The sequence below is a fragment of the Ursus arctos genome, unplaced genomic scaffold, assembly GCF_023065955.2.
Source record: "Ursus arctos isolate Adak ecotype North America unplaced genomic scaffold, UrsArc2.0 scaffold_36, whole genome shotgun sequence".
Taxonomy (NCBI): Eukaryota; Metazoa; Chordata; class Mammalia; order Carnivora; family Ursidae; genus Ursus; species Ursus arctos.
The window spans coordinates 17,158,529-17,178,885 of record NW_026623050.1 but is presented as its reverse complement, the minus strand read 5'-3'; the positions used below and the strand labels follow the sequence as shown (position 1 = coordinate 17,178,885).

The 20,357-nt window shown below is 41.1% G+C and overlaps 1 protein-coding gene across 2 annotated transcripts in view; it reads right to left on the bottom strand.

The window, feature by feature from the left end:
- Positions 1–12,096, bottom strand: part of TMOD3 (tropomodulin 3) — a 76,565-nt gene extending 64,469 nt beyond the window's left edge. Inside the window, exon 1 of one of the 2 annotated variants that reach the window (XM_026518484.4) lies at positions 11,878–12,096. The gene's annotated coding sequence lies outside the window, so the exon portion shown is untranslated. The remainder of the gene's footprint in view (positions 1–11,877) is intronic. The other variant, XM_057306335.1, reaches the window with a different exon arrangement.
- Between the last annotated feature and the right edge of the window lie 8,261 nt (positions 12,097–20,357).

Here is a 20,357-nt window from a genome sequence, read left to right as displayed (position 1 = left end):
TGTTCACTAAATGTTAGCTAATAAAGTCATTATTATTCTCAAAGTTCATTTTTAAGGAATACTTCATTAGTTCATATTAGGTAAATGAGATATTACTATGCTGTGAACCATATAAGACAGTTAATTGCAGAGACTGGATAAGAGAGACGAAGGCTAAAATAAAGAATACACAAAAGTGAGAGATGTATCTATACAAAGAGAACAGAAGAGGGGTGCCAAGTCACCACCTTGCCTACATTTCTAACAAAATTTATCTCACCATATTATAATCAGTTGTGTAATATGTTTCCTCCATAAGCTGTGAGCACTTTAAAGGCAGCCACTTCTGCATTTTATATTTTATATAATTATTTCATATTATTATTTATATTATCATACCATCATAGTGCCTGCAACATAATAGACACTAAATAAGTGTATAATAAAATAAGTGGGGGATCAGCAAGCTTTGAGATCAATGATGGGAGTACCTGATTTGACCACATCCTAACAGGGCCAGGAGTCAGAGTCAATAAAGACCTATTATCACTTTTTATTCAATTGATTATCAACACTCTATTTCCCTTTTCTTTCTGAACTAAAAAATAAATTTCAAAAATGTTTAAAAAATAGTTAATTAAAAAAAGTAAAAAATAATTTGTTCTAAAATTAGAAATCATTCAAATGATGATAAAACAAATTTCAGTAATTCATATTAAATATTAAAAATAATGTTCTGGGGTCACCTGGGTGGCTCAGTAGGTTGAGCGTCTGCCTTTGGCTCAGGTCATGATCCCAGGGTCCTGGGATGGAGCCCCGTGTGGGCTCGTTGCTCTGCAGGGAGTCTGCTTCTCCCTCTGCCTGTCACTCCCCCTGCTTGTGCTCTCTCTCAAATTAATAAAAAATATTTTTAAAAAATAAAAAAATAAAATAAAAATATTGCTCTGATTAGTCTGTTATGTCCAAAGTTAATTCTAATGGCCAAAAGGTCAGAGAATCATAGCAATAAACAGATACTAAATAAGAGACACACCTACTTTTTAGCTGTTAATCCGCTAGATGCAGTGCAGATACAAAAAAGCAAAGGCACATCACTTACCTCTGACCACAGGTACCAAAACAAGCATGCCTGGCGATGACCAACCCTAAACCCCTTGTCTGGGACCAACCTTACCCCAGGTCCTGTTTAGTATACAGCCCAAGCAACCATCATTGTCCCCTCCCTCACAGATATTTGGTGCAAGGGATATCCCTAGCCTAAGCAGGAGAGATAATCCAATTCTTCACCAAGAATATGGAAAGCTAGGAAACAAAACCTAAATTGAGAGATCACATGTGATTGGGTCTGGGGGCAGCATTACAGCAAGTTTAAGTTACATTTATACTGAAACTAAGGGGAAAGCAAAAGCCAAGAGAAAGCAGAGAAAACCAGTCCAAAAAGGAGAGGATGGAGCTGGGGCTAGGGTGAGGGAGAAAGGCACTTGCCTTGCGTGCAAGATTTAAGAGGGTGCCCCAATGTTCATAGCAGCATTGTCCACAATAGCTAAATCGTGGAAGGAGCCGAGATGCCCTTCAACAGTTGACTGGATTAAGAAGATGTGGTCCATATATACAATGGAATATTACTCAGCCATCAAAAAGAACAATTTCTCAACATTTGCTGCAACATGGACGGGACTGGAGGAGATAATGCTAAGCGAAATAAGTAAAGCAGAGAAAGACAATTATCATATGGTTTCACTCATCTATGGAACATAAGAAGTAGGAAGATCGGTAAGAGAAGAAACGGAAGAAGGAAGGGGGGGGGTAAACAGAAGGGGGAATGAACCATGAGAGACTATGGACTCTGGGAAACAAACTGAGGGTTTCAGAGGGGAGGGGGGTGGGGGAATGGGATAGGCCGTTGATGGGTAGTAAGGAGGGCACGTATTGCATGGTGCACTGGGTGTTACACGCAAGTAATGAATCATGGAACTTTACATCAAAAACTAGGGATGTATTGTACGGAGACTAACATAATATAATAAAAAATATTATTAAAAAAAAAGATTTAAGAGGGTGCCAAAAAAAACCTCAGTAGTCAAGACAGGTAAATACTGTAATGCACGGTGTTCTTAAAAATCTAAATTAATGTCCTACAATGGAGCAGAGGGACCAAAGGAAGCTGAAGAGAGTCTTTGCAAGCTACAGGCAGAGGAGGGAGTACAGGGGCTTTCCAAGTGCCTGCTCTGGGTTCCAGCTGAGAACCCAGCTGTAAGGGAGCTCAGCTGTCTTAACAACAATCCACTACAACTCCCAGCCCTGTTCCCATACTTTCTGGAAGGCTAGCTTAAGTGGGTCGTATTCCGAGATACACTCTATTTGGAAAAATGAGACATACATAAAACTATTTTTTAAAAAATCAAAGCAATATAAAATTAACTGATAAAAGAATGGGACTGGTAAATAGTGCAACAAAAGTTCAGAGATCACTGTGGGTGGTCATGGAAGGACAGATATAGCTAGACAGGAGGAGAAGTATATACTAAGCAAAGAGATCAAAGTACATGCCAGGGGTGGGGAAGGAACAGGAATGGAGCCAGCAAAAGGAGAGGAAGAAAAGTAAAAGGGAAGGAGTGATCTTCACACACCCTGTATTCTGGCCTGAGTAGCACTGTTCCTTGCTTTTCCGCCTCCAACCCTCAGATCACACTGTTCATTATACCTTTTCCCCTTTTCTCGTGTTCAAATCCTTTCACATCTTTCAGGGACAGTTCAAACAACATTTCTTTGAAGAGGCTTCCCTGGTATCCTACTCAAAAGGAGATACACGCCAGAACTAAGGTTTTGCCAGTGGGAAGAGACAAAGAGAAAAGAGGATATGGCAGGGGGGAAGGCTAAGGGGCTGAATACAGTAACAAGAGCTACTCCCTGAAGAGCAAACTACACCCAGGAGTTCACCTGGGATGTAGTACCATGTCTTAGGAGAGCAGACAGATTGTTTGAATAGCCAAACTATGGAAAGAGCCCAGATGTCCATCAACAGTTGAAGGGATAAAGAAGATGTGGCAGGCATGTATATATTTTTACATATATACTCAGCCATCAAAACTCAATATATATATTTCTCAGCCATCAAAACTCTCTCTCTCTATATATATATATATATTTCTCAGCCATCAAAAAAACCATGATATCTTACCATTTGCAATGACATGGATGGAACTAGAGGTTATTACGCTAAGCAAAATAATTTTCTTTCTCTGATTAACTTATCATATGATTTCGCTCATATGTGGAATTTAAGAAACAAAACAGAGGCTCATAGGGGAAGTGAGGGAAAAATAAAATAAGACGAAATCAGAGACAAACCATAAGAGACTTAACTATAGAGAACAAACTGAGAGTTGCTGGAGGGGCGGTGGGTGGGGGATGGAGTAAGAGGGTGGTGGGCATTAAGGAGGGCACTTGATGAAATGAGCACTAGGTGTTAAATGCAACTGATGAATCACTAAACTCTACTTCTGAAACTAATAATACACTATATGCTAAAAAAAAAAAAGAAAGATTGTTTGAAAAAGAGGAATAATAATGGGGACTCAAAGTAGCAAAGCGAAGGCAGGTGTAAAGGTGCTGATGACTAACAAGGCCTTGCAGAGGTGAAAATACGTGTTTGACTTTCAAATAATCACAGATTTATTGACGTCTGCCAATCTAAGCATTCTGCTCCACCCCCATTCCACCCCCACCTACTCCCACACTCCCACTATGCAGGGTATAACACTCCAGTGGCAATATTAAAGAAGAAACAAAGAAAGAGTTCTTTAAGAATACTAACTTGGGTTAATAATCACTCACCATGAACAAAAATAAATCTTGGGGTTATTTCAGATTTTGCCATACCTGCCCCAGCATAAGGGCTGCCTGAATAGATGCCCAACTTACAACGTATACATTTGAGGGGCCTCCTCTCTTTTCGCCATATGCATATCAAAGAAATATTCCATAATGACTCTTCATCAAAAAGGTAACACCACGCCCAGGGAGCCAAAATATTTTGTTGGTTATAGTTTTCCATAGGGATATCCCTTACCTTATAATAATAATTAATAACCTCCTGCTCAAAGGGACTGCTATGCAATAGGCTCAGGAACTCCAAGATTCTACCTGTATGCCTATATGCATATTAAATATGTAAATGCCAGACTGTTGCTTCTGGTTAGAACTTAACTAAAAGCTCTAAGAACTGTCTTAAACACCCGGAGAATAAATAAATTCAACCTGCCATCACACTCTCATTCGCCCTTGTCCCGAGCCCTCATTTTCTCCCACTTGCCATGTTTTCATCCATTTTTCTCACACAGTTCAGGAACTGCATTCGCTTACGTGCACTTGGAGTGATATTAGTTGCTTAGATATGCTCTGACAGGAAACTGTTTATTTGGAAAGGGTTATCTCTGTGTATCAGGTACCTTGGTTTGCAAGCTTGTCTTGGTGTGTTTGTGTTCCTTAGTGAGTAAGTGTAGGTGTTTGCGCATATGTACCTGAGGGAGTGTATATCTTTACAAGTCAATAAGTGTGCACATCTGTGAAGGAAAGTTAATTGTATTTCAATGATTCTCAAACTATTGAGAGTATAAGGGCAAAAGAAATCAGTCACAGAAGACTATATACTGTATGATTCCATTTTGATTAAATGTCCAGAATAGGCAACCCCATAGAGACAGAAAACAGATTAATGGTTGCCTGGGGTGGGTGGGGGGGACGGGAGAGGCTGGGGAAAGCTGGCACCAACTGCTAATGAGTAAGGGGTTTCTTTTTTGGCGTGATGAAAATGTTCTAAAATGGACTCAACTTTGAATATACTAAAATTCACTGACTGGTACTCTTTCAATGGGTGAATTGGATGGTGTCTGAATTTCAATAAAGCTGTTACATATTAAAGAGAGAAAATAAGGAAACCAGAGCTGTCCTGCATTTCCATAGAAACGTAACCTGTCTTTGAGAATATTAACTTTGCTTATATTTTACTGAAGCTTTGGATTCAAGATTCCCCACTGATAAGTCCCCTAACTGGTCTTTTCTCCGTCTCCAGTTTTCTCTTTACTCATGAGGATGGCACACATGTGGGACACAGCGTTTACTGATAATCGCTCAGTGTCTGAACAGAAAAGAACAGCTACGCCATGATTACACCCATATAAAAATATGTATATGGATGAACAAAGCCTGGAAGGAAATGAGGAAAAATTAAAACAGTTACACTGGAGTAATAGTTTGGTGTGGGAAACAAAGACAAAGGAAAAACTAAATTTCCTTACTACCTGAAGCCCATCGACAAGTCCCTGAGACAGGCAGAGTGACATTCCTCTAGAACTCAGCTGCCTGGGATGTTAATGCTTTGCTAGGGGCTAAAAGCATCTTAGCTGGACCCCCAGAATCCTGTAGGGTATGCAAGTTCCTTTGGAAACTTCCTTTATCTCTACCCCCCCAAGATATATGTTGGCAGTTATCCCCCCCCGCCAAGCATATAACCCACTGATACACATCTGAAGGGTTTCATGACTAAGGTTTATTACACAGTAATAAATAACCTTTTCCCAACAATAGCGAGCCCCATCAAGGTCCTGGAAACCTTGCTTCCAAAATTCCTTAGAGACTTCCCCATCTCTAACCCCCTCCCAACCTGAAAGTATATAATGGGCCACTCCTCATGACCCCAGTGCAGCTCTTTCTGCCCACAAGTCCTGTCCCCATGCTTTAATAAAACTTGCACCAAAGACATCTCAACAATTCTTTCTTGGCCATCAGCTTCAAATCCCAACATCTTTCCTACCTCACAGTTGAGGTGACATTCTTTAAAAAATAATATTGTATTGTGTTATCAGTCAATAAAATCTGGGAGAAAAAAATAACCAACCCGTCTTAGAACTTGTTCCAAGACAAATTCAGGAATTGTGTGGCACAAAGGACAGAACTGGACTGACTGTAGTGTAATAGAAAGATGGAAACTAAAACACATGGATTATACAGATTTATATCTATTTTCACCAAATCAATAAACAAGAAAATACAGCTTGCTCTAATAGAGTCCTAGGTGATCTCTCTGGGCTTGAATCTTTCTCCCCAGTATCAGCCTGGCTTATGGGCAGGGTGCCAGTACTACTGAAACTGAGGTTGCCTCCATTACCTCAACCCACAGGAAAGCCATTTCAAATTCAAATTCATTATTGGCATTCCTGCATCAGAAAACATAAAGTAACCAGCTCTGGATCAATCTCAGGATAGATGCAGTCTGGAAGAAATGCATAAAAGTTTGTTGTTTTTTCCTTTTGTTTTTAAAGATATAGGTCCATGCTTAAACTAAAAACAGAAGCACAATGAAAATAAAAAGTAGCTCTGTTGATTTTCAATTAACATACCAAGTCCATCTAACGGAGAAAGGCAAAACTGTTTAACTATGTTGCTGGAACAACTACATATCTGTATGGAGGGAAAATGAACCTACCTCCTACCTCCCATCTTAACAGAAAAATTAATTTGAAATGGATCACAGACCTAAATGTAAAACCTAGAACAAGAATGCTTTGGGGGAAAAAATAGAGAGTATCTTTGCAACCCTAGGGATAGGCACAAAAAACACTAACCATAAAGGTAAAAACTGATAAAATGGGCTTTATAAAAATTAAAAATTTCTTCTCATCACAACATCAAGAAAAGAAATAGAAAAGCCACAGACTGGGTAAAAAATATTGTATATCTGAAAAGGACGTGTACTCACAATATATAAAGAACTCCTACAAATAACAATTAAACAATGAACCAGCCAGTGAAAAAATAACCAAAAACTTTAACAGATACTTTACAAGAGAAGCCAATTACTACAGAGTAAAGCTTTCAATATCCTTAATCGTCAAAAAAAACCTACAAACTAAGGGACACCTGGGTGGCTCAGTCTGTTAAGCAGCTGCCTTTGGCTCAGGTAATGATCCCTGGGTCCTGGGATGGAGTCCTGCATAGGGAGGGCTCCTTGCTCCGTGGGGAGCCTGTTTCTCCCTCTCTCTGCCTGCCGCACCCCCTGCTTGTGCTTGCACGCTCTCTCTTTCTCTGACAAATAAAATCTTAAAAAAAAAAAAAATTAAACCATAATGAGGTACTTTACAGCTTCTAATGTGGCTAAAATAAAAAAGACTGACAGCACTAAAATTCAGCAACATTAAAAATGTGAAGCAACTGGAACTCATATATAAACCATTTTGGAGAACTGTGCGGCAGTTTTTTAGTAGTTAAACATACATCTACCCTATGACTCAGTAATTCCACTCCTAGGTATTTATCAAGAAAAATGAAAACATCTATCCACAAGAGACTTGTAAAGGAAATGCTCATAACAACTTTATTTCTAATAACCCAATCTTGGAAAAAACCAAACATCCATCAAAAATAAAACAGATAAAGAAATTAGGCTATATTCATACAATGGAATACTATTCCTCAATACAAATGTACCAACTGGGGTGCCTGGGTGGCTCAGTCCCTTAAGCAATCTAACTTTGACTCAGGTCATGATCTCAAGATCCTGGGATTGAGCCCCCGCCCCAACCTTCCGCTGAGCCCTGAGCCCCCTGCCAAGCCCTGCGCTGAGTCTGCTTGTCCCTTTCCCTCTGCCCCTCCCCTTGCTTATACTCTTTCTCTCAAATAAAATCTTAAAAAAAAAGTACCAACCAGCAATATAACACAGATCAACCTCAAAAACACTGTATTACATGAAAGAAGCCAGACACACAAAAAAGCATATATTACTGTATGACTCCATTTATGTCAAGTCCAAGACTAAGCAAAACAAATCTATGGTGTCAGAAATACGAAGTAGAAAGTGGTTGCCTCCAGTGGAGGACAGCGAGTGAGGAAATGACTAGAAAGGGGCATGAGGGAACTTTCTACGGTGATAAAAATGTTTTCTATCTTATTCCGGTAGAAGTTACAGTGTATAAAGTTGTTAGAACTCCTTGAACTGGACACTTAACATACGTGCATTTTATTGAATGTTAATTATACCTCAATAAAAATACAAAGTAGCACTTTGCTTCAAGATATGTTAATCATTTTGTTTCAAATGAAATTCTAGAATATGACATAACAGACACCTACATTTTCAATTATTTGCCACTCTGAATAATTCACATTTCTGTTCCTTCGTTACTGCAAATAACCTAATGGATTACAGACATAGATAGTAGAATATGTGTTCATGTTTAATTTTTCATAAATAGCAAATTTAGTTTGATGCTTCACAATTTCAAAATGTACCCAAAGGACTGTTAGAAGTCGAGCAGACTCTTCTGTTTTCTATAGCATTTTCCTCTCAATATGATTTTATAGTTGTGATTTACAGTTGTGTGGGTCTGCTATAAAAATGAGTATAAGTGGGGGCACCTGGCTGGCTCAGTGGGTGGAGCATGACTTTTCATCTTGGGGTTGCAGGTTCAGGCCTCACATTGGGTGTAGAGATTACTTAAAAGAATAACATCTTTTTTTAAAAAAAATGAGAATAAATAAGACATATAACTCAAATGTCTTCAAGGAAAGTCACTGACAGGAGAACAATAATGCTTTAGCCACTATGACAGCCTAGAAAATAATGCCCTCCTCAACTATTTTAATCAAGACAGAGCCCATACATATTTAAATTTAAGAACAATTGAAAAGCATGAATAGTTTGCCAGCTAGGATCTTTAAAAAAAAATAACATGCCTAAATAACAAGACTTATTACATTAGTAATACATATTAGTATATCAGACTGACACCTGAAAACCCACTGAGCCCTTTTCTCCGGTTTCACTAGGTCCTCTTTCGTCTTTCTCTTCTTCATCTTTTCCTCTCCCTCTTTTGGTCTCTCCCGGTATATTTTTATCCCCACTGCCTCTCACTCTCCCTATGATACTGCTAATTGATTTTCACATAGCCGGCTCACCCCAGGTTCCAAATAAATAAATTTACAAAACTGTACCGTATTCTATGTAGATTGGTCACATACTCAAAACAGTATAGAGAGTATAGCCTGGAGGGCGGGGGTGGGTGTTGGGGGGACAGTGATGACCAGTGAGTGGGGAAAAAAAGATGATTCCACTGTTTCCCACCCCACAACTGTAAAAGATCGCTCCTGAATACCTACTGCAAGCTTTCATTCTCTACACATGGCTCTTACAGTAGTGCTCTGAGCTATAAACAAGTACATGGTGCCTAATATCGGAGAAAGTAAGCTCCCAAGCAAAAACCATGTTTTATACGTCTGTATTCACCATGAGCCTAAGATAGTGCCTTGTACAGGATGGGGCAAAACACATACTTGTTGAACTAGTGAATTACTGAATTAACGGGAATGAAAACAGTTGAAGGTGGAAGAAGATGACAGAAAAAAAAATGAGAGGACAAAGCAAAGAGAAAGGAGGGAGGAGACAAAACGGAGAAAGAACAGAAAAAATTTGTGATGGCAATTATTTTATTAGAATGAATGGATCAGGGGCGCCTGGGTGGCACAGCGGTTAAGCGTCTGCCTTCGGCTCAGGGCGTGATCCCGGCGTTATGGGATCGAGCCCCACATCAGGCTCCTCCGCTATGAGCCTGCTTCTTCCTCTCCCACTCCCCCTGCTTGTGTTCCCTCTCTCACTGGCTGTCTCTATCTCTGTCGAATAAATAAATAAAATCTAAAAAAAAAAAAAAAAATAGAATGAACGGATCTTTTTAAAAATTGAGAGTTGGGAAAAGCCATTGCTATGTATCTAATAGCACAGCAATCACACTGGTCATTATAAACACCTTCAAACATCTCTCATCCCTTGATACTTAAAGTAGGAAAGACTACAGCATTCCTATGTGACATGCAGATTCTAGGGACCTTCTTCAAACTTACAAGATCCTGAGTTAGTCTGAAAAGCACCACCCTACACCCTTCAAGTCCTTTCTGTTGTACTGAACCTGTGTTTTATTTAAATGGGCCAGTAGCTGAGACTTGAAAAATCTGATTAGAGTGAAACTGATCATTGTAATGGGATGTGACCTGCACGTATTTAACTTTATGTATTTAACTTCAGGTGAAGTTATTAACTGCAGAATAATCTGGCCTGGAGAGTAGACCACAAAACTTTAGAATTAGTCATAAAAAAAATGATTAAAAGAAATTGAGCACTGGGACAGTAACATCCTCAGAAAATCATTTTTCTTCCTTCAGGCTTACCACAGGGCTTGGAATGACAAATGTGGCCAATGTTTCCTGAATGAATAAAATAAGTGAATATTAAAAATCAGAGATATTTAGGGCTAGAATAATCTGGGGTCATCTGGTCTAATAACCTCATTTTTAAAAAATTTTTTTCAAAAAGATTTGAGAGAGAGAGAGAGGGAGAGTATGAGCAGGGGGAGGGGCAGAGAGAGAAGCAGGCTCCCCGCGAGTAGGGAGCCCATGCGGGGGCTCGATCCCAGAACCCAGGGGCAATGACCTTAGCTGAAGGCAGATGCTTAACCGACTGAGTCACCCAGGTGTCCCTAGTAACAAACTCTGGGCACCCGGCTGGCTGAGTAGAGCGCACCATGCTTGATCTCCGGGTTGTGAATTCGAGCCCCAAGTGAGGTGCAGAGACTACTTAAAAAAATAAAGATGAGCAAACTAGAAATCCTCACCAGATGGAAAGTAAGCTGAAAGAGTCAGACTATACTGGGTCTCGCATTTTAATTCTCTTTTTGTTTCTTTCCTAGAAATGAGTTAGGAAGGAGATTTTAAATATAATGACTTCGGACTCTGAAAGAAGCAATAGGGTAAAAGATGCCAAGGACTAGAAGGAAGAGAGTAGCAAAAGTAAATGAGGCTGGACAAAACTATTTTTCTAAGCCTAATATGTTTTTTGACAGACCAATTAATTAATCAACCTAATCTACCAAAAAATTAATCTGAAGCATTCTCAGAAAAAGAAACATGAGCTGCATGAAAATGTTACAAACCAAGGGAGACCGCACATAACTAACTTAAATCTCCACAGGCTTATTTCCTGTTCAAGTATGACCTCCTGGGATAAGTTTTACTGCAATGTTCATTACCAGACGACTTTTGGTTTTAAGAGAAGCCAAGGGCAAGTTGGAAATGCGATTCTTAACTAAACATTAAAAAAAGAAAAAAGAAAAGAAAAGCGGCTGTTTTCCATTTGTTTGTAATTAGATTGCAGGCTTGCAGAGGAAACACACCAACTTCATAAGCAAAAATACAACGACCCAGTCACGTCCTCAAAGCAAATCAACACAAACTTCACAGCTGGATACAGCTGTGCTGCACAGGAGCCAGGAATTTATTTTAAGGCAGAGGATATAGATCAAAACCGGCAAATCCAAGACAAACCAGATTTTAATCTCCCCCTCCCCTATCGCAAAAGGGTGTGACCTAAGGTGTTGGGTTTTTTTTCCCCTTTTCTTCTAACTTTCAACTAGCAGAAGCGTTTGAAGGAGTCTTGGTGAGAAAACCTTTTTAAGAGGATCGTCCCCCAACGACGCCTCGGTGGAGTGGAAGGGGCGGATAGGCACGGCGAGCTCGCCCAGCTTCTGCAGGCGCGGGCTTCGGCGGGAGGGGAAGGGGCCGGTCCCGAACTCGGGGAGGCCGGGCCCCCGAGTGATTCATCAGCAACCGGGGGTTCGCGCGCCTCCACCGCGGGCGACGCCCAGCGCGCCCCACGGCCCCCACCCGGGCCCGTCTGCCCTCCCCCAACCAACCCCCAATGTCTCCCCGCTCCCCGAGAGACACCGGTAGGTTAGGAGACCGGGGCCGGCAGCGGGAAAGCAGCAACCTCTCCCTCCTCAGCCACCATGGCCGGTGCGACTCCCTGCCTGCGCCCGCAGACGGACTTCCTGGAGAGCACCAGGCTCGGCTTACCTGACTGGGACCCGCTGAGGCCGCCGACCTTCTTCACGGACCCGCGGAGATGGCCTATCCCTCGGTTCCCAGCACCCGCCCGTCTGCCTGCGTCTGCCTCCTTGGGAGTTGCCCGATCCACTCGCCCGCGGCTGCCCCAACCCGACCGCTCTGTCGGTGCGGCTGGTTCCCCCTCCGCCACGGAAGCGCGTGCGCACTCCCATGTCGCGGGGGCATCCTGGGAGTTGTAGTTCCAGTCGGAGGGCGGCACCATGGGCTTTGCAATCCGCAGGATGTTGAAAGCGGCTGCGGATAGTTAGCCTTACTCCAGCCGGGGAGATCTTTACTAGTGGAAATATCTACCCTCGACCCTTTGTGAGCTATAAACAGCAACTCGAGGCTCTTTGGTATAGATTTTCTCTTTACTTTGACTTTTACTAAAGAGGTACACAAGGCAGGGCTTGTACTGTACCCTTGCTTGCTAATGCAAGGACATAACATTGAGCCCTTAAACTCGTCGTGAAAAAGTGATAGAAAAGTAAACAAAGGCAAAGGCACAAAAGGGGCATAAATCAGGCAGATGTCATCTCAAGGGCGTAGTGACCCTAGTGATTTCCTTGGGCATTCAACCAGGGATGATGTCGCAGCGATAGCACCTATATTCCCAGACAGTTTTGGCCCCAAACCATCTTCCCATTACAGCTTCAAGCTCCACACCAGGTGGTAAAGCTGAGCGAATATGAGTGGGAGAAAAAACCAGAAGTGCTACTCAGAGGAGGGGACTGGGACAGATGGCTAGCCTGGACGGGAAGACAAGGAGAGTGGGAACACCTCAAAGGGCAATTCTACAGTGGCCTATGAGATTGTCTGCCTTTTCTGCAGGGCTCTGTGGAGAGGGAACCGCAATGGCCTTCCATTCATTGCCTTAGTCACTCATTGCTAATTTTTCTGGCCTGCTCTTCAAGACTACACCATTCCCAGGAGTCATGCTCAGCTTTGATACACCTTCTTTGAAGAATGCAACCAGGAAGAGGACGAAATGCCTGCTTGAGGTACATTCCAGCTACTCCTAGTGTGGAAACCGACTAATGGTTAAACCTCTCCTGTCATTTACATCTTCCCTTCAGAGCAGGAAGCACCCTAGGTAAACACCCTGGAATTTCATGCAACTAGTACCCATTAATCCCTGAAATGAAAATCACTGATGATTTGGAGTTTTTAAGGAAAAAACCCTTCTAGGTTGCAAGTACTCTTAGGAGACCATCAACATTAAATCTAGTAGCCACTGCATCTAATTTTCTATAGCATTTTAGTGTTTACCGATTTCCAGTATTCTTGGAGATAGCAGCTTTCTGAGAGCAACTTCCTACAGAATTCAGGTTCAACTAATATTGAGTACTTAACCCACACCACACAGTGTACCAGCACTTCATTTATAATATTTCATCCAATCCTCAAAATAACCCTACAAAGAATATATTCATATCTTCCATTTCTACAGATGAGGAAACTAAGACCCAGAAAATTTAAGTGATTTGCGCAAGGTCACACAACCATAATTGGAGATCCAGAAATTAAAGCACGGGTATCCTGATTCAATAGCATGCTTTCCACTGTTGATCAGACTGATGGGTCTCCTAAATCTCATCAAATTCTTAAAAGTAAGACAATCTGTGACCGTGTCCACTGTACATGAAGAAAATTCTCTAACACAGTCCAGAGACATTGTACTCTGACTGGATGAGAGATTCATTTGATCTGGATTCCTTTGATAGGAATCTATATGTCATTATTAATTAATATACAGGTATTTTGGCTTACCAGCAAGTGTCTTATAAATTCCTGTGACACCTGTGGGGCATCACTCCTGGAAAAACTGACAAAACGGAGTTCCTGAACAAGCAAAGCAGAGGACCACAGCCATCCAGGTTTCGTTTATTGTTTTAGGACTAAAGGACTTTTAATTCAGTGTCTGATAATCTATGACAGGCTTCCTCCCTGATCTTCCAATATGGGGTGTTAAGAATACCTTCAATGTATTCTCTCTCTCTCTCTTTTTTTTTTTTTTAGAGAGAGAGAATGTGTGTGCTTGAGGGGGTGGGTGCAGAGGGGGAGAGAGAGAGAATCTCAAGCAGGCTCCATGCTGAGCTGAGCGTGGAGCACGACGGCTCGAACTCATAACCCTGTGATCATGACCTGAGCTGAAATCAAGAGTTGGACGCTTAACCAACTGAGCCACCCAGGTGCCCTTGTATTTTCTCTTTTAGCTAAGCTGTTTATTTTAAATTTTTTCTAACAAATGTCTAAATCTTTTTTTAGTTGCTTTTTCTAAAATAATGTGATTTGGTGCTAGGTTTTTCCCCCTTTCCTCAGACAAATATTAATGTATTATAACCACTAGTCTTGCAGACATGAATCTCCAAAACCCATGTGATTTAAATATTACACACGGTGGGGGGGGGGGGGGACACCTGGGTGGCACAGTCAGTTAAATGGCCGACTCTTGGTTTTGGCTCAGGTCTTGATCTCAGGGTCGTGAGATCCTGAGTGGCGCTCCACGCTGACCACAGAGTCTGCTAAAGTTTCTCTCTCTCCCTCTCCCTCTGCCCCTCCCCACCTCATGCTCTCTAAAATAAATAAATCTTTAAAAAATAAATAAAAAATACTACACATGGGACCAGAAGTGTTAATAATATCCTAATATTGAGTAAAACTGTAAAAAATAGAACCTTCCTAACTGCTTCCACTTCTGCTATGATTTATTCTCTATACTAGCAGTTTCTGATTTAAAAACAAATGAGATCATGTCACCTTCCTGCTCTAAATCAGTCATGGCCTCCCAACACATGTCAAATAAAACCCCAAGTTTCCACCCCTGCACGTTCTTGTGTGACTTTTTAATATCCTACCACACTCACTCTTCTCCAGTACACTGGTTTCCTTGAGGTTTCTCCATACTGCCCAGTATATTCCCACTTCAAGATCTTTGCACTACACAGGAGAATGGTTTTCCTCCCAAATAGTCATGGCTCATGTCATCATTTTAATGAAGGTTCTGCTCAAGTGTCACCTCCTCTGGTCACCTTACCTTGCCTTTCTCCCCTTTCCTTACTGTCTTCGTAGCACTTGTCACTACCTAATATCATCTTGCTTGTATACTCAGTGTAAGCTCACGGAGGACTTTGTGTTGTCTACCCCTCTATCCTTAGCATCTGCAACAGTGCCTGACACTGGCTGGAGATTCAGTAAATATTTGTAAATATATGAATATTGAATCCTTCCCTCCCTTTCCTCTTCTCGATTTAGGACACAGAACAAGAGGTTTGCCTGTAAATGCCAGCCAGCGACCTTATGCAGATATAAACACCAGCTGTGAGAGGGCTGGCTCCGCAGGACAAGACACAGTGAAGCTCAGCCTGAAATGGAGACAGAGCTCTTAAAAGAATGTGTTTTATGGGTTGCCATTATTGGCGTCCAATTAGCAAAATACATTCTTAAAGAGAAAAAAAGGAAAAACCTAAAAATTAGATTGATATAAATAAGTGAAAAGATAAATCCACTGAAGGCCTGTGGAAGATTGAGATACTTTCCCCAAATATTTGCTGTCCTCTACAGGACAGAACAGCCCTACCCACTGCCATGTGACTTACAGTGCCTTCCTGTAGACCTTTTCAGGCTCAGCTATGATCTGGTAATGTGTTTTTCCTTCTTTCTTCACACAGATGCTGTCATACTGTGATCTCAGTGTTTATAAACATGGACCTCGTTTGGGCCAATGAGATGTGAGTGGAAGGGGCAACAGGACAGCTCAGAGTGGAAGCTTTAAGGGTCCTTGGTGTTTCTGGGGCGCCTGGGTGGCTCAGTCGGTGAAGCATCTGCCTTCAGCTCAGGTCATGATCTCAGGGTCCTGGGATCGAGCCCCGCATCGGGTTCCCTGCTTGGTGGGGAGCCTGCTTCTCCCTCTCACTCTCTCTCTGTGATCTCTCTCTATCAAATAAATAAAATCTTAAAAAAAAAAAGTCATTGGTGTTTCCCACTAGGGTGCTTCCTCTCTCTCTCCAGGAGGAGTATGACACATCCCAAATGGAGGCTGGCCCATCTGCCTGGGTCGTAAAATGAGAAGTCACATGGGTCAGTACGTCAGGTAGACACAGGTGCCGACATGTAATCCCACCTTGAATAATGGAAAACAGCACGTTCAGGATACTGCCTAGAACAAATCTGAGACTGTTAAGTAAAATATTTGAATAAGGGACAGAGTAGGGTTCTGACGAGTTTTCGGGGTTTGGTTAGAGTGAATGTGATTGATAAAATGACTCTTAACTCTACTTAATACTGTAAGCCCTAATTACTGTTATCTTTAAACTTCCAGCCAGAGTAACTCATAAAGCATGTCACACTGATTTGCATATGCAAATCAACGCCAGCAGCGTGAGGGTTTCCTTCAGCAAATAACGTCCTTGATAATAAGTACATAAATATTATATATACTTAATATGTACATCTGTACATATAAATATACATATTTATGTGCATACAAACCAGTGTACTGGAGAAGATAAAAGTACATAAATATTATGTACTTTTTTAAACATGTATTTTATAGGAGAGCTAAGAAAACTTAAGCTGAAGACGTAAACTTGAAACTAAAAGGTAAGGATTTCATTCCGGGAGCTTGGAGTTGGTTAAAGTGGGAGGTAGGAATCAGAGAAGACAAACACCATACAATTTTACAGAAAGGATTCAAGCAAACTCTTTTTTTTTTTCCAAGCAAACTCTTTTTTTTTTTTTTAAGATTTTATTTATTTATTCGACAGAGATAGAGACAGCCAGCGAGAGAGGGAACACAAGCAGGGGGAGTGGGAGAGGAAGAAGCAGGCTCATAGCGGAGGAGCCTGATGTGGGGCTCGATCCCAGATCGCCGGGATCACGCCCTGAGCCGAAGGCAGACGCTTAACCGCTGTGCCACCCAGGCGCCCCTCCAAGCAAACTCTTAAGCTTGAAATGTTCTTACCTATCACCCACCTCTGTCGGAAACCTTCTCATGTTTCATTGTCCATCTCAAATGCCTCTTTTCTCACTCAAACTTCCCTAATGCCATCAGCTGGAACTAATTTTGCTGTTCCTCCTATTTTCATATCCTATGAGGTCCTCACTGGAGGTGCACTGAATATACACCTCAGCCAAATGGGCTGAGAACGAAAATTTTCGTTGAAGCCAAGGTTGCTGACAAATATCACTACCAAAGAATAAACTTCTAGAATACACAAATAAACCTTCAATTTTATGCCAAAAGTTAATTATTTTAACATTATTATGTAAAGGGGCGCCTGGGTGGCACAGCGGTTAAGCGTCTGCCTTCGGCTCAGGGCGTGATCCCGGTGTTATGGGATCGAGCCCCACATCAGGCTCCTCTGCTGGGAGCCTGCTTCTTCCTCTCCCACTCCCCCTGCTTGTGTTCCCTCTCTCGCTGGCTGTCTCTATCTCTGTCGAATAAATAAATAGAAATCTTTATAAAAAAAAATTATTATGTAAAATATTAGTGCTAAAATTGTAAAGTTTAACATTGTAGTATAGGAACAATAATTTCCCAGCACTGTCAGCTGGTAAGACTCTTCTACAGACACAGAGTCAAATTCGGGTGATGTACGGGGATGAACAAGATCCATGTCCTAAATGGAATTAGGTAAGAATTAAACTGTGGTTTTAAATTATAAACACTGGTTATACCAAACACTTCCACAAAGAACAGAGGTATAATGTGATGTAACCTCTATTTATGCTTCCTCATATTGTTTAAATTTTTATAAACATTGGTTGACTAAAAAAAAAATTTATTGTCCTTCCTAAGTTATCTAGCTAATGCATTCTCTATATTTGTAGTTACTGTCAAGTTATTTATCTACTTGAAAGTTAATGCTTTTTATTTTGAATTGATTTTTAAATTCGTTTTGAACATAAAATAAACCTTTCACAATCAGCAATTATTACAACATTTTACTTACCAGTAATTAGTACACATTTATACTTACGTAGAATTTTAACAAATAAATAATATAGAGATTTTTCACTCATTGTATCTAGAACACCTGCCTGTATCTGAAAATGAATATTCATATAATAAAAGCCAATCCAAATTACATACTTTGTTCTTATCAGTGATACTATTGACTGATTAGCTATAAGAATAACCTTTATAGGGGCGCCTGGGTGGCTCAGTTGGTCAGGCATCTGCCTTCAGCTCAGGTCATGATCCCAGAGTCCAGGGATCAAGTCCTGCATCAGGCTCCATGTTCAGCGGGAGTCTGCTTCTCCCTCTGCCCCTCCCCCCACTTGTGTGTGTCTCTAATAAATAAATAAAATCTTTAAAAAAATAATAACCTGTATAAACACTTAATACTTACCATGCTAAAGTCAAAGGATGATGAAAATAATATTGAAGCACACATTCCAAAAGCTGAGGCCCAAAGCCCAGGACAAATAGATTTCTTTTAAAGATTATTTATTTATTTGAGAGAGAGAGAAAGAAATAGAGAGCACGAACAGGGGGAGGGTTAGAGGGAGACCCAGAAGCAGACTCCCTGCTGAGCAGGGAGCCGGATGAGGGACTCAATCCCAGGACCCTGGGATTATGACCTGAGCCAAAGGCAGATGCTTAACGGACTGAGCCACCCAGGTGCCGAAATAGAAGATTTTTGGCCAAATCTCAAGATTCTTTGTCTAATGTGACTTAAGATAGAGTTAGCTCTTGGGCAGGACATTCTATTTCTTATTCACAGGTAAGCTTTTAGCCAAGCCCAAAGTCTCTATCCACACAGATGGCAGTTAAGTCATATTTTTCCCATTTTATCTTTTGTAGTTTAATTTTTGGGATTAAAAATTGACAACTATACTGTTACTTGTATTAAATTTTACCTGATTAGATACAGGCTTCGACTTTGGCCTGTCCAGATTTCTGAATGTCTCAAAGAATTCCTCATCCCTCCCAGTGCCCATCAGTTGAAGATTCGGTTGGTATTCTATCAGTATACCTCCAAATTACCCATAAACTGCTGATCCAAATATGTCAAGGGAAGAGTCGTGTGGTGGCTACTAAGCCCTTCTGGTTGAAATTCTTCCATTCATCAGCTTTTACTTATGATCAAGAGTCAAAAAAGATTGTTTAAACCAGTCATTTAACTATTTAGTTTCATCATTACGAAACCCACATTTCTCGAGGATGTTGCAAGACTCTGTCAAATGTCCTGCTGAAAAATACAGTGTGTTCTTTTCCCTGGACTCTCATGATTTTCTATTTTCTCTAAATGAATCTGTGCTGCATCTTAGAGACCCCTGCCTCCCCTCTAAGTGCCTAAAAACCACTAAAGCAGATAAAAAGTTTTCTAAAATTTTGCTCAGGATTGGTAAATGGAGTGGTCTACAATTTGGAGAACCCCTCCCCCAACACACACACATACCTTTTGAGTCATGAAGCTGCCTGATTTTCCTATTTCATCTCCTTAGGTTGGTTGGGCCCCCCACACAGCCCAATCTCATTCAAGCACACATACATCTAATTCCTCCTACTGAGGTCCTGTGACATGTGGGACACTTGCTAGAGACTGTGGACATCTGATCATGTTCCCTGGCTGGTGAGCCACAAGAGGAAGGCTGAATAATCAAACCGAGAGAGGGAGGTCCATCACAGAGTAAAGTCCGGCACAAGACAGTCCCAAAAGTAAAGCAGTTGCTCCTGGAGCCAGACTGCCAAATGCAAAGGAGGGTACCCCGAAAGCAGAGCAGGTACAAACAAGTTAAAACATCAAGGAAGTCATAAGAAGCAGAACTAAATGAGAGGGCATGTCAGGAGTAACTCCTGAGTCAGCTCTGTCTTGTTTATATTCAATTATTGGAGTGATGAGGGAGGGCTTGTTTGCCAGAAGGAATGGACAGTAGAAACACAAAAATCAGTAAGATACGGTCCTGCTTAAATTCCTACATTGTCAACATAAAACGGACAACTTTATTGGCTTTCATATCCATGGATATTTAAGTTACAGTTTAGGATAGTAATACCTAAGTGCCTGCTACGTGTCAAGCACTGTTCTAAGTGTTTTACACATTAATCCTCATAATAGTACCATTGTCACTACTGTCAAGTATGATTATGATTCCTATTACACAGGTGAAGAAACAGAGGCTAGGAAATCTACGGAAAGTTATACAGCTGACAAGTGAGATTTGAACTAGGCAAGTCAGACTTCAAAATGCATATCTGTGGCTTTATTCAGTACAGCCCCATAGCCTGAAGGAATCCTTTAAACAAAATAATTACTATACTTCCTTGTGCACAAGAAGGTATGGAACAGAAAATACAGAAATTAGACATGGGCCCTCTGTGCTTCTTGGACCTTTCCATCAGTCTAAGTGACAAAGAGGGCAGAGTTCAGCAGGAGGGCAGGAAAAATAGGTTTTCTTGTTTTTCCAGGGCATATCTTTACAATATAACTTTGTTATTTTTA